Genomic DNA, 14,191 nt, shown 5'->3' on the forward strand with positions numbered 1-14,191 from the left:
AACTAAAACTGCATTTTCTTTGCTTAAAATGAAACCACAAAAACTTAATTGTAAAAAAAAAAAAGCACTTTCTTAACTTTAAACTTAATCTAAGCTTAACATTACGTATTTTTCATTTAATCATCACCTGTTTTTGCCTTTTTGGCTGCACTTTCAGCACTTTCACTTGCAGGACTTTTTTTTTTTTTTTTGTATTTTTCCGAACCTGGAAATGGGGAGGCAGTCAGACAGACTCCCGCATGCCCCCAACCGGGATCCACCCGGCATGCCCACCAGGGGGCAATGCTCTGCCCATCTGGGGTGTTGCTCTGCTGCAATCAGAGTCATTCTAGCATCTGAGACAGAGGCCACAGAGTCATCCTCAGCGCCCGGGCAAACTTTGCTCCAATGGAGCCTTGGCTGTGGGAGGGGAAGAGAGAGACAGAGAGGAAGGGGAGGGGAAGGGGTGGAGAAGCAGATGGGCGCTTCTCCTGTGTGCCCTGGCCGGGAATCGAACCCGGACTCCTGCATGCCAGGCTGAGGCTCTACCACTGAGCCAACCAGCCAGGGCTCACTTGCAGGACTTTTGAATAAAAATCTATTCAAAGAGGTTTGCTTTTGCCTGCCTTTTAAAATGTTGTGGAAATGTCAAGCAAGTGTCTTAAAAAGTGCTGAAGCACAACCAGTTGAAACTTTTTGGGTGTTTCTTTTCAAGGAAACTTGAAATTTCTCCCACATTGCCAACATGTCTTTAATTTCACTTGTAGAAATCATTTCCTCTGACTCTACCTCCTCCTCACTACTAACCTCTTGCAGAAGCTCTGTATGTTGCATCATCTGTAGCTCCTTCAACTCCTCCAGTTGAGAGTTCCTCCTCATGTTCCTCAACGAGCTTGTTTATATCACCCTCATCTACCTCCAGACCCATCGACTTTCCAAGGGACATAATCTCCTCCAATGCTTCTACCTCGGTCTTGGTCACTGATTCAAATCCTTCGAAGTCCCTGTCTGCAACAACATCAGGCCATAACTGTTTCCATGTCAAGTTCAAGGTTCTTCTTGTAACCTCTTGCCATGTCAAATCAATAATGCGTAAACATATCACAATGTTGTAGTGATCTTTCCAAAACTCTTGAAGGTTTAGAATTGTATTCTCAGTCACCTCAAAGCAGCGGCGAAACAAGTGCTTTGTGTAAAGCTTTTTAAAGTTGGAAATGACCTGCTGATCCATAGGTTGCAAGATTGAAGTTGTGTTGGGTGGGAGGTAGAGGACTTTCACGAACTTGAACTCATCAAGAATGTCATCTTCAAGACCAGGTGGGTGGGCTTGAGCATTTTCAAGATTAGTAATGCTTTCATCGGGAGTTTATTTTCTTGAAGATATTTCTTCACTGCAGGACCAATGACAAGATTTACCCATTCAATAAAAAACTGCTGTGTAACCCATGCACTAGCATTGGCACGCCATATAACCTGCAGTTTTTCTTTAAGAATCTTGTGAATCTTAAAGACTTGAGGATTTTCGGAATGATACACTAGCAGTGGCTTTACTTTACAGTCACTGCTAGTATTTGCACACAATGCAAGGGTCAGACGGTCCTTCATGGGTTTATGGCCTGGCAGCTTCTCCTCTGGGGCATTTTTTCTAAAATAATCCTGTTCGTCACAGTTGAACACTTGTTGGGGGATGTAGCTTTCCTTTGCGATAAGCACAGCAAAACGTGTGATGTACTCCTCAGCTGCCTTAACGTCAGCACTCACAGCTTTACCATGTCTCTCCACTGAGTGGATGCCAGATCTCTTCTTGAAATTTTCAAACCAGCCATGACTTCCCTTAAACGTATCTTCATCTGCCTCTATTGAGGTTGATGGTTCTTTCTCCTTCAAGTCGCCGTAAATAATACGTGCCTTTCCTCATATTACAGTTTCTGTCACTGTATCTCCTACCAGCTCTTTCTCTTTCACCCACACCAGCAGAAGCTTCTCCATTTCTTCATGGATATTTGTCCTTAATTGGGACAGAATTGTAGTTCCTTTCACTGGATTTGTGCTTTTGTTGGCATCCTTTGTTTAGGATGGTACAAATTATGGATGGATTGTGGTCGTACAGCCTTGCCAGTTCAATCACTCATACACCATGCTCATGTTTTTCTATTATTTCTTGCTTTACTTCTATTGACATCATTCTCTTCTTCTTCTACCGCTGTCATTTACACTCACTTTCTTCGGCCCCATGATAGCACACAAAAAAAGTAAGTAAAAAATGCAAAAATGATGCAAGAACAAGTACAGCGCACGAGATTTGACTTGATTCTGTGGGTAATGTGAGAAAGAACGAGATGCTGGAGTTGTGCTGCGGATACTGGACCCGTGAGCCAACGCACCAACTAGCGGCAGCTTCCTGAATCACGACTCGGATCTCGGAATTTCACTTGGATCTCGAACAAAAATACGTACTGAGTCGCAGCTCATATCTTAAAAAATCGTATGTTGGTCTGTTTGTATCTTAAGGTACCACTGTATTCGGAAAGAGACAGATATAGAAATACAATAACAAAACAGTAGAATAAATGCAATACTTGATCAACACTCTCTTTTGTCACCATACCACAACTGCCCTGATTCATTAAGCATCATCTTTGCTTGGGCTATTTCGTTAGTTTCCAAGCTGTTTTCTTCCATCCATCCACAAAAGCTGAGAGATCTTTCTAGAATGCAAATCTGACAATGTTACTACCCTGGTCAAAGGCTTCTCCAGATGATCTTGGGGAAAGGCCAAACTCTTGGGATGGCCCTCAAGACCATAGCCACTGTCTGTTCCTCCAGCTTCATCTCACTACCTCTGGTCACACTCCAGTCATACCGTAGGCTCTGTGCTGTGGTATGTGACCCAAGTGACCATCCTAACCCCCTGCCTCCAGGAGCTATTTGTGTAGCCACTTCCACTAGGAAGCATACCCAGATTGCCCTTCTCAGTCTGGGAAAGAAGCCCCACAGCCTCCATTAAAGTATTTCCCTCACGGGGTTGTCTTGTCTGTGTCCCAGATTAAATGGGAGCTCTGTACCTAGGCTTAGACCAAACGACTCTGGAATGGACGTGAAGTCAAGTCTGGGAGCACGGACCAGGACCTCCAGAGTAGAAACTTCTCAATTTCCGTAAAGAAACACCTATGATATTGTAGAAGCACCCTCTTGGCCTCTACTCTGGCCACGCCCTCTTCCTTATCTCTCAGCTCAAACTCGCAAACCATCGGCCCACCAACAGCGCTGACCGCTGACCGCTGACCGAGAAGAGAGACCTTCATTCCCTGTGAAGCAAGTACAGTATGAAACTGGACTTCAAGAGATGATTTGGACTTTGACCTTAAAAAATAAAGTGTGGACATGTGACTGAGTAAGAGAATATTGAACCATCCTCTTTTCCCGGCTGCTATTTCCCACATGTGTTGGGTAAAGACAGCAAAGCCTCGGAATTAATGTGGGTGTCTCCTCCCCCTCAGGGGTACCCACCCTGGCGCTCCCGGAGCGCTTGAATGAATGGGGGAGGACCCACGCAAGATGAATGGGTGCGTGAGTGCGTGACTGAGTGCGTGAGCAGGCGAGCGGGCGTGTGAATGACAACCGCGCTTGGGACTCTTCACTGGGGCGCGGGCTCCACTTCCCTCTCCCGCCAGCTGGTGGCCTTGAGAAGGTGGTGGCGCCGGCAGCGGCCCGAGCTGGGACGGGCCGGGGCGCGGGATGGTGGGGGAAGGGGCGTTCCCGGCGGCCGCGCCTTCCGCGGCTATTGGATTAGTGGCCTTCAGGGATGAGCTCAGCCGGATCGGCTTTCAGCTGCAGCCTCCCGGCCGGCCCGGAAGGCGGGGAGCGGGCAGCGGCGGAGGAGGGGGAAGCGGCGGCTGCAGCATCCAGTGCTGGCCGCGGCGGCCGGCGCGCCCCGCGCACAAAGGCGCCAAGCCCCTGGGGAGGGCTGTGAGCGCACCGCAGCCCGGGTCTGGGCCCCAGCTCCAGCTACCGCCGCCTGCGCCCAGGGCGCCGGGGAAGACTCAGGGCATGCCAGGGGCGGGCGGCCGAGGCGCGGCCCGTGAGCCCTGAGCTCGGGACTCGCCGCCCTCGGGGTCGGGCGCGGAGCTTCGGAGCGGCTGCAGCGAGGGCCTCGGCGCGCCCCCAGGATCCGCGCAGGAGTGCTTCCCCACTCCAATCCGACCTTTCGCACCTTCCCGCTGCGCCCGAGCGCTAACTTCCCCAAGAACGCTCCAACTCCAGGCCACCCTGCAGGGCAGAGGGGTTGCTGCTGCTGGGCACAAGCTGTGAGGACGCACCCCTGGTTCCGAGGAGCTAGCCGGCATCTTCAGGGTAGCTTGGGCGCCCCTGAGTGGGCGGCGGCGGCAGACGCCTCTCTCGGGAGTCCAGGACCTGCCAGTGCTGGCGATTCCTCCCGGGCAGGAGCTCGCCCTCTCTTTTATGGTGAGTGTTCTCCAGCTTTTGGTGAGGGGCGCATTGGGGCGTGCAGAAGCCAGAACCCGAGATCTCTTCGCGCCGACCGCGTGCGGGCAGGAACTCACCACAACCCGCGTTCCTGGCTTGAGTTCCGTCCGGGTCCCCGGGAATTCCTCTTTGCCTGCTGCAGAACTGAGTGGTTTGCGCGCAGCCTTGGGGCGTTTGGGACCGATCCCTGGAACCGCAAGATCGAAGCCTGCTACTTTTCTGAGTAGTGGAGACAGCACAAAATATTGCTCCCCCCCCCCCCCCCATCACGTCGTCTGAATTTGGGTCCTGGATCATTGGCTGAGTGACCTTGGGCAAGTCGCCAAACCTCGATTTCTTTACCGTAGGATAGGATGATAATGATACCCGTTTTTAGGGCATGGTATCCTTTTTTAGGGATACTGGTAGAATCTATGCTTGTAACGTATGTAGACCTGTGCCAGACACACCTGAAGCACTCAATCAGATGTTAACTAGCATTACTATCAGCGGTGTGAGCCCAAGCGTGCCATCCAACTTTCCGGACCTGCAGCATCTTTCTCATCTTTGTAATGGGGACCGTACGTTCTGGGGGCCTGTTCGTCGGGGTTGGAGGATTGGGAGCTGTGGAAGTCAAGCTCCTGTAGGCACGCAGTAGGCGCTGGTGAAGTGGTAGCTGGTCATGATTTTTCTTGACTCTGCGATACTGGGGTAGTGTGGCTAGTGGCCCTATCCCAGCGCTGTTCCGGGCCAGTTCCTGGCCTTGCTTGAAGACAAACTTAGCGATGCTCAGGAAGGGAGGGCGTTGTGGGCTCCGGGAGCCAAGGCCAGGGGATTGGGAATTGGGGTCTGGGAAGGAGGGAGGAGGCCAGAGCCTGGAGCGCCGCGGCAAATGTGTCGGTCCGTGTAGAGCAGAACGCGCCACGGGCTCCTAGCCAAGAGGGGACTTGTCGCCCAGAAACTCACCCTAACGAGAGAAGCGGGGGGGGGGGGACGAGGGTGGGAGCGGTGTGTGTGTGTGTGTGTGTGTGTGTGTGTGTGTGTGTGTGAGAGAGAGAGAGAGAGAGAGAGAGCGCTCTCCTGCGTCCCGGATGTCTGAGCGTGGAGCATGGGCTGTTGCAGACTGGAAGGGAGAGGAGGGCACTTACGTACCGTTGTCACGAGGTGGGCTGTCAGTTCTGGAGTCAGGCTTGAGTTCAAATTTTGCCTCCACTACCCGGCCCGCGGTGTGACCTTGGCAAGTTCTCTGATCTCTCCCAGGTCAGTTTTCTCGTCTCTCCCATCCTCCTCGTGAGGGAGTTTGAAGCCGAATCTTTGCCCCCCATCCTCCCAGTACACCCCTACCCACAAATCTGATGAGCCTAAATCGAGAAGACTTGAAACGCTGAGTGTGAGATAAATGCTATTAAAGTAGAAATTTCTGGATCTGCCAACCCTCTTCCCCCACAGTCATTATACCCTACTCCCGGGGAAGAGGATATCAGGGTACTAGATTTTCCCACCTTGGCGCCTCTACTCTTCAACTAGATCCTGCAGCTTCTGTCACTCAGACTGATGGGGAATCCCCCCTCACCATCCAGGCCCTTCATTTATTATAAGTGCTGCTGATTAATGGAGTTCTTAGACAAGTGTCAGTAGCCTGATATAAATATGCTTTACACAAGGGCATAGCCCTCTGATCTTTTTCTTTTAACTTTCTTGAAAAGTGGTATAAATAGAAATTTAAGCATCCTTTGGCAAACAACAAAAATTCACTTACCAGCCATTTCACTCAAATATCTCTCTAGCTGATATTTCTGTTTTATTTCAAAGACTGATGCTGGAGGATGGAGTGCTGCTGTGGAGGCCGCCCAGCCTGCTTGGGTGTGGGATAGGGATTAATGAGCACCAGCCCGCAAGGGAAGGTGGGAAGGCCCCCTGGGACTTCAGGGTATGTGGTGCCTGGGGGAGTCTGGTATGACTGGTCTGCAGTGGCCATGCTGGGAGACTGGACGTGAAAGAAATAAGCAAGAGCAGGTTTTCAGGACTCTTGTGTGCTAAGCTAAGGCGTGAAACTTCTCCCTGGAGAAGCCACCTGGAGAGTTGAAAGAGAAGGTAGGTGGGCTGTTTCATCCTAGGCAGACTGGAGTCCCAGGAGCTCTGTAAGGAGACCATTGCAGTAATCCACGCAAGGGAAGTTGAAGACATTGATTGAGGGAGACTGGGATATGGGGGACCCATGGCAGAAACGGGTATGCAGGGAGGAACCTGGAATGCCAGAGAGGGAAAAGGCTGAGGTGTGTGGAATCTTAGGGGCTAGTGGGTACCTCCATGTCTGACATCCGGAGAGGGTGGGTGTGCCGACAGAGGGAGGTTTATGGGGAAAGGAGCCAGCTGGCTTTACAAGGTCATTTGAAGGAGCTCTAGTCTGGGGTGGCCAGAGGCTTCCAGATGGGTGGGTTTGGTGCTGAGGAGAGAAGGCAGGGCTGGAGACTGAGGTTGGAAGTATCTGTAAGGGCTGAAAACACCAGTCATGAGAGAAGATATATGGAGAGAGAGGAGCAGAGACTGAGATGTGATCTAAGGGGTGCCCCTTTATGGAGCAGGCAAGGTGGACCCTGGAGCCGGGTGGTGGCAGGAATCTGCTCCTGAGCCCTGCACCTTCATGGGCTGGTAAGTTTAGGGGAGAGGCTCAGAGATGTTCCAAAGTCACCCATCTGGCTTTTAGTGCTGTGAAATGTTATTTATGGTGAACCTGGAGCTCTGCCTTCTCCAGAAAACAGTGAGGCTTAATCCAATTAGTTGGGCCACAGAGACATCTCACCTGTCAGCTACACACTGTGAGATATGCAGGTCACACATAGTCCTGGGGCTGAGAAGCTCCCTCTGACCTGCCTTGGCGCTGCCTCTCTCTTCTCTCTCTGGGTCCTCCTGTCTCCCAGCTTCCTCACTATTTCCTCTTTCTTTCTGTTCTCCCCCCTGGTATCTTAAAAATGATCCCAGAGACCCCACAGGCTTCACAGAAGGACCTTTGGAAACCCCAGCAGTTCCCTATTATGATATCCTAGATCAAGTCTGAGGCATGAACAGGTTCCCTTTTCTTTCAGGCATCCCCAAATTTTCAGACAACCAGTTTTACCAATTGGGCAGTGTTCAGCATGGGAGAGAAATGAGGGACTGGACATGAAGATTAATTGTGTTTTCCTCATAGGAATCTTTCCAAAAGGGATCCCATTATGCAGCACCCTCTTCCCCTCCCCCCCTAGCTTTGATCAGGCCCGAGCCATGTGGGGCCTCACAGAGGCCAGCTGTCCTGCAGAACAGCCCACATGTGCCTGGGGCAGCCCTCTGGGCACAGGGGCAGCTGCGGCATTGACCGGGGCTGCCAGGAAGGTGTGCATCTTTCAAATGACCTTGCAGAGCATGCTGGCCTGAAAACCTCCTTCATCCCATTCCCTGCTCTTGTTGGCTGACAGCCTGAGCTTCCATCTTGGGGGCTCCTGGCTCAGTCATGCGTGGGAGGATTCCCATGGAAACCCCACAAGGAGAGGCTGGGGGAAGCCTCCTTGATTCATGCTCCAGGAAAACAGGCGTGAGATGGTTCCACCTGGAACTGAACAGATGGCTCTCTTTGTGAGCTCTTGGGAAGAAAGGGCTTTCCCAGCCAGTTGTAGTGTGAGCTCTATGCCTGTTTATAGAGGGGAAAAGCTAATGGACGCCTCTAAATAAAACCAAGGGCGTTCTTTAGTCCATTCATCATTGGCATGTTCATTCTGAATAAGCATCTTTTAATAAAACAGCCCCTCTACCAAACATTTGTACTAAGAAAAATTTCTAAAACTCCTAGTCAAACCAGTCCACATAGGTATCGTTTGTCTCTAGAAATGTACAGAGATGAAAAGTGAGGAGTGAAGACCCAGCTCACAGGGCCCTGCGCTCCCAGTTCACGCCTCGGTAGAGTGCTCTCTCAGGCAGCAGCTTGCTTTCATTCATTTGTTCATGCTTGTGCAATGTGTAGACATTCACCTGTACTTTCTCTGCACCACAGCCATGCAGAGCCCTGGGGACTCCAGTGAGGAGATCCAGCCCAGCTCTTGTTGTTCCCCAGCTGGTGGGAGGGAGACAGCTGAGAAGAGGTTAGTGCCCCTTCTGATAAGTCTGTAGAGGAGACAGGCATAGTGGCTCTGAGAACAGGGGGAGGAGGAGGAAGCTCCCAGAGATAGTGATACCCCAGGAGAATAAATTACCCAGATGTGTGCACGTGGAAGTGTGCAGGGAGAGAGAAGGGTCAGTGGCAGCAGCATGTCAGGACATGGATGTGGGCTCCTACGTGTGCCTGCAGGGAACTTCATGCAGGCTGGGAGGAAGATGATGGGCCAGGGACGCATGGTAGAACACTTTGGGAGGGTTAGGGTTAGGAGTTTGCACTTGATCCTGAAAGCTGTGGAAAAACTGTGGAAGATCTTAAGCGGGGAGCGTTAGATTGGCTTTGTGGTTTACAAGTGCTATAGCATGTATCTGAAAGCAGTATGCAGTCTATTAAAGGAATTCAAGTGGTATCAAACTGCACTGCTTTTTATAGCCCCTGTCGTTATTGGGACCTGTAACTGGGTCTGACTCTTTGGTGACAGCTCTCCCTAGAGGGAATTGATAGGGTCTTGACTTCCCTGTAGTCTCAGATCCCAAGGAGACATCATCACTACTGCTTAAAAGAAGGCATGAAATTCATACCCATGCACTATTCCAGCTAGTCTGAAGCCAAAGGCCTCACTGAGGGAGGGTATTTCACCGTCATTACCAATTCCTGCAACAGTCATGTTGCATGGCACATGATCCGGTGATCCCAGCCAAACAGGCCTCCGAAATTGGGATTTTGAGACCTCAGCCTCTGAAAGAAAACTACTGAGGCTCTTTAAGCAGTGCGACATCATCACTTCATGTCTCCTCATTTCCCTGTTGAATTGCAACATCTTCCAGGGTCCTGGGAAAGGCAAATGGCAATCTGAGTTCTTGTTGTCTTGCTCTACCATCATTGAAGTCCTGGATCTTTCTGGATAGAACGATTAAGCATCCCTCTCCAAGCATGGCCTAACCCTGGTCAGCAAATCGCAGCTCGCAGGAGCCACACATGGCTCTTTGGCCCCTTGAGTGTGGCTCTTCCACAAAATACCATGTGCAGGCGCTACCTCGATAAGGAATGTACCTACCTATATAGTTTAAGTTTAAAAAATTTGGCTCTCAAAAGAAATTTCAATCGTTGTGCTGTTGATATTTGGCTCTGGTGACTAAAGAGTTTGCCGACCACTGGTAAGACATTGAGTGTAGTTTAAGGGGAATGTGATGGAGACACCCTTAGACATTGCTCAGCATGCGCTGTGCTTACTGAGCTGAGAGATAATATCATTCCTATCAGGAAGTTAACTCTCTTGTATATGCTGTGTGCCTGGGTCAGTGCCACGTGCTGTGGTGAAGACGAAAGAGAAATGTGATAAGCGCCTACTCCCTCTGGTTGGAGAGAGAGGGCAGGGATTGAGCCTGACTTGGCCACTGTCATGTCCCTAGCTTTTAGCAGCACAGAGCCTGGCACTTGGCAGGCATTCACTAAGTGTTTGTTGAACAAACAAATGAGGACTGGAAGAAGGAAGGTGCACAGCAGTGTCTAACAAAGGGATAGACTGGATACAGCCAAGAGTCAGAAGCCATGACCGTGTCAGTGGCAGAACTGGGCCCCGGTCCCCACCTCCTGACTCCAGGCCTAGCCCTTTTCCTGCTGCATCCTCAAAAGGCTAGAAAATGAGACCTCCCTGAAGCTCAGAGTCACTTTTCCACGCTGTAAGTATAATCAAAGCACTGTGCTGTGTCTGTTCCATGAGGGGAGCAAGGAAGCCCAAGCAAAAGTTTCCGGTTCACAGAGGAATGCCCCTCAAGGTAGAAAAATGCAGATAAGCAAGACCAGAAAGTCCCAGCTGGCTCAGGGTAGACAGAGGTGTGGCAGGCACCTAGAGCCCCAATGAAACAGGGGGCTTCCTGGAGGAAGTGAAGCTCTCAGGCAGGATTGGGGAGTTGAGGAAGGATGGACTCAGGACCCCACACACCTGGACAAAGACATGAAGACTGATCTGTGACCCCAGTTTAGGATTTAGGACTCTGCATTTGTAATCTTCAATCTCTAGCTGGTCATTCTGTTTCCTGATTCTGATCCTGACTGTTGCCCTTGACAGGTTCTTCGTAGCTGGATCCTACTGCACACCCATGGTTATTTCTTTAGGATACATTCAGATGGAGAAATGGCATTGTTGGAGGACATACACAACACTTAACATTCCCTGGGTGCCTCCTGGGTGCCCTATGCCATTCCAGACTTTCCAGATGTCTACTCTGATCCTTGCAAAGGCAGGCAAATTCAGCACATGATTAGCAGCATTTTTCAGATGAGTTTCAGAGAGATCAAATCCCTGCTCAGGGCCCAATGGACAGGCAGAAATTCAAACCCTGCCCTTCCTTATATTGTGATGTCACTAGTTTTCCTTAGTGGATGGCCATTTGTGGACTTGAACATTCTGTTTTGGGCCCTGTCTCGTGGGGGGAGGGGGCAGCAAAGGGGCTGTCATATGTCCACCTAGCCACGTACCCCATATAGGCAATCTTCAAGATCCCCGCCTGCGGCTGATGGTGGCAGAGGCTTTGAAGCCTTGAGACTGCAGCCCCAAGGGACAGCACCTGCTCTCAATAACCCAGCATGCGCCTCCTCTGAAGCTGCTGCTCAGCTGTTGCTTTCAGACACGTTCAAGTTGTCTCTCCAACAACAATAACATTGGCATGGTTGTGGACATTTCACTTAGAAATGTCCTATGTGGGCATCATGGACAGGCTCTGCTCTAAATAGTGTGGAGGAAGATGGTAAAGCACAGGCTTGTCCTACTGTGGCCCTGAGGTTTGTCCTTGCCCTGCAACTTACTGGGAACCTCTCACTGGGAGTCTCTTTCCGCTTTTGAATAAAGGGGCACATGCCTCATAGTTCCTGTAAAGCAGTTGTGATGCCGCCTGGCCCAGAGTGAGTGTATATATTTAAGGTTAGTGATGGAGAAGACACAAAGGAGTACAGGCAGTGGGGACTTTGGGTTCAGGCTACTCAGGGTGGGACCTGTGGGGCCTGCTCTGCTGCCTTTTAGCCATGTGACTTTGGTTACTTCCTCCTGGAGTCTAGTTTTCTAGTCTGTTAGAATGAGCGCATAGGTGCCTTTAAATGAATTACAAAAGTGACAGATTCCAACCCCCCTGACTGCCTAGTCAGACACCCTGGGACAGTCTGTGCAAACTTCCAGAATGTGTTGGCTCTACTGACTGCATCCCTACTATGCCCCCTGCACCTCTTATGTTATCTAGCTTATTTCTCATAACCTGGTTCAGGCTCAAGGACTGAATGAAGCCCTTTAGGTTAATACTCACCTCCTCCTCCTCTTCTGTTCTCCCCGTCCCTCCTGCTCCCCTCCTCCTCCTTCCTCCTCCCTCCTCGGTAATGTGGCAGTGCTAGACACAGTGCTTTGTTTGACACCTTCTAGCTGTTGGATCTTCCATATCAGTGTATTCTTTTCTCCAGCTGCAGTTTTCTATTATATGGCTTTACCATAATTTATAGTGTTACCATTTACAGTCTTCAATGGAATAAAAGTAGAACTTCTTGCAAAAAAAATTATCCTGTTTTCCTTCAAGGTTTCTCCCAATATTATGCTGTTACAAACAATGTTGCATATTTATATATGTAATAAATATAATTTATATATTCATTTATTACATATATATTACATGTACATACATGATATATATGTATATATATTGTTTTGTACATTCGAGAGCTTATCTGAATAAATATGTAAGTGGAGTTGCTAGGTCAAAGTGTATGTGCTTTTGTAATTTTGAGAGATGGTGCTAATTTGCTGTTCACTGGGATCACACCGTTTAACCTTCAGTTTAGCAATGTAGGAACCTGTCTGCCTCTCCAAGTTGTTATCCAACTTTCTCATCTTCACTAATCTGATGGCATTTCATTGTAGTTCTAACGAGTTTCTCTTTTGTTGTGCATTTGGTATATAGACCATCTTTTCAAAGAAGCTGTTTTGTTATTTGTGTGTGAACTGTTTGTTGTATCCTTTCAATATTTTGTGGTTGGGTTGGTCTTCTCTTACTCATTTGTAGGAGTTTGTCATATTATGATTTGTGTTGCATATACCTCCTCATTTTAAAACAGCAAACAAGTCTGACTTATTTTTTTATTTGTGACAGAGACAGAGAGACAAATAGGGACAGACAGACAGAGAGAGAGAGAGATGAGAAGTATCAGTTCTTTGTTGGGGTTTCTTAGTTGTTCATTGATTGCTTTCTCATATGTTCTTTGAGTGGGGAGCTCCAGCAGTGCCAGTGACCCCTTGCTCAAGCCAGCGACCTCGGGGTTTTGAACCTGGGTCCTCCGCATCCCAGTCCAACACTCTATCCACTGCGTCACCACCTGACTATACCTGGTCAGGCTTTATGCTTGGTTTTTGCTATGTCATTTGGTTACTTCTCATTTTCATTTCATATTTTATATATTTTTGTTTTTGCCTCTCTCTTTTAAATGATTAGATTAAGTGGTTTATGTGTTTTATATTTTTCAGCCATGATGTCATGCATTTAAAGTATATTTAGTAATACATGAAATGTTAATTATTACATTTTAGATGAGATCATCTGAATAAAGGCCCATGATGCCAATTTTTAAAAGAAAATTCACTAATATTTTATAGAAAAAGAAAGGAATAAAATAAAAACACATCCAAATACTAACAGAGGTTTATATCTGGTTAATGAGATAGGTGATTTTAAGTTTTCTGTACTTTCTTTTTTTTTTAATCTAACATTTAGAAATGAATTTAATGTTTTTAATTAATAGACTTATTTTTTAAAATAGTTTTAGATTTGTAGAAAAACTAAATAGAGGGTATAGAGAGTTCTATATTCTCACACCCAGTTCCCCTATCATTAACATCTCACACGAGTGTGGTACATTTATCACAGCTAATGAACCAGTATTGATTATTAACTAAAGACTATACCTCATACCTCATTCAGATTTCCTTAGTTTTTACCTAATGTCATTTTGTTGTTGTTGTTTCAGGATCGATCTTGTCTAGGCTACCACATTACGTTCAGTAGTTAAGTTCATCTTGGCTGCGACAGTGTCTCAGACTTGTCTTTAATGGCTATGACAGTTTGAAGAGTACTGGTTAGATATTTTGGCGGATTTTGTCCTATGTTTTTCTCATGATTATATTTAGGAGTTTGGGGGAGGAAGACCCAGAGAAGTAATGTGTTATTTCGTTATATCATATCAAAGGTACACATTATCAATATGATAGATTAATAGATAATAATCTAACAATGTGTATCGATTAAATGATTGGATTAAATGGTTTGTATGTTTTAGTGGTTTGGTTTTTGTGGTATTATTTTCTCCCCAAAGAACCAGTGTTCATATTTTTTTTTTCTTTTGTGACAGAGACAGAGAGAGGGACAGATAGGAACAGACAGACAGGAAGGGAGAGAGATGAGAAGCATCAATTCTTCATTGCAGCACCTTAGATGTTCATTGATTGCTTTCTTATATGTGCCTTGATGGGGGGGGGCTACAGCAGACCATGTGACCCCTTGTTTGAGCCTTGCGCAAACCAGATGAGCCCGTAATCAAGCCAGCGACCTCAGGGTTTCAAACCTGGGTCCTCCGTGTCCCAGT

The 14,191-nt window shown here is 48.2% G+C and overlaps 1 protein-coding gene across 1 annotated transcript in view; it reads left to right on the forward strand.

Annotated features, from left to right (window-relative positions):
- Positions 1-3,839: 3,839 nt before the first annotated feature.
- Positions 3,840-14,191, forward strand: part of SPSB4 (splA/ryanodine receptor domain and SOCS box containing 4) — an 82,729-nt gene continuing 72,377 nt past the window's right edge. The window contains exon 1 of the mRNA XM_066244913.1: positions 3,840-4,443. The gene's annotated coding sequence lies outside the window, so the exon portion shown is untranslated. The remainder of the gene's footprint in view (positions 4,444-14,191) is intronic.

This window comes from Saccopteryx bilineata, chromosome 10, assembly GCF_036850765.1.
Source record: "Saccopteryx bilineata isolate mSacBil1 chromosome 10, mSacBil1_pri_phased_curated, whole genome shotgun sequence".
Lineage (NCBI taxonomy): Eukaryota > Metazoa > Chordata > Mammalia > Chiroptera > Emballonuridae > Saccopteryx > Saccopteryx bilineata.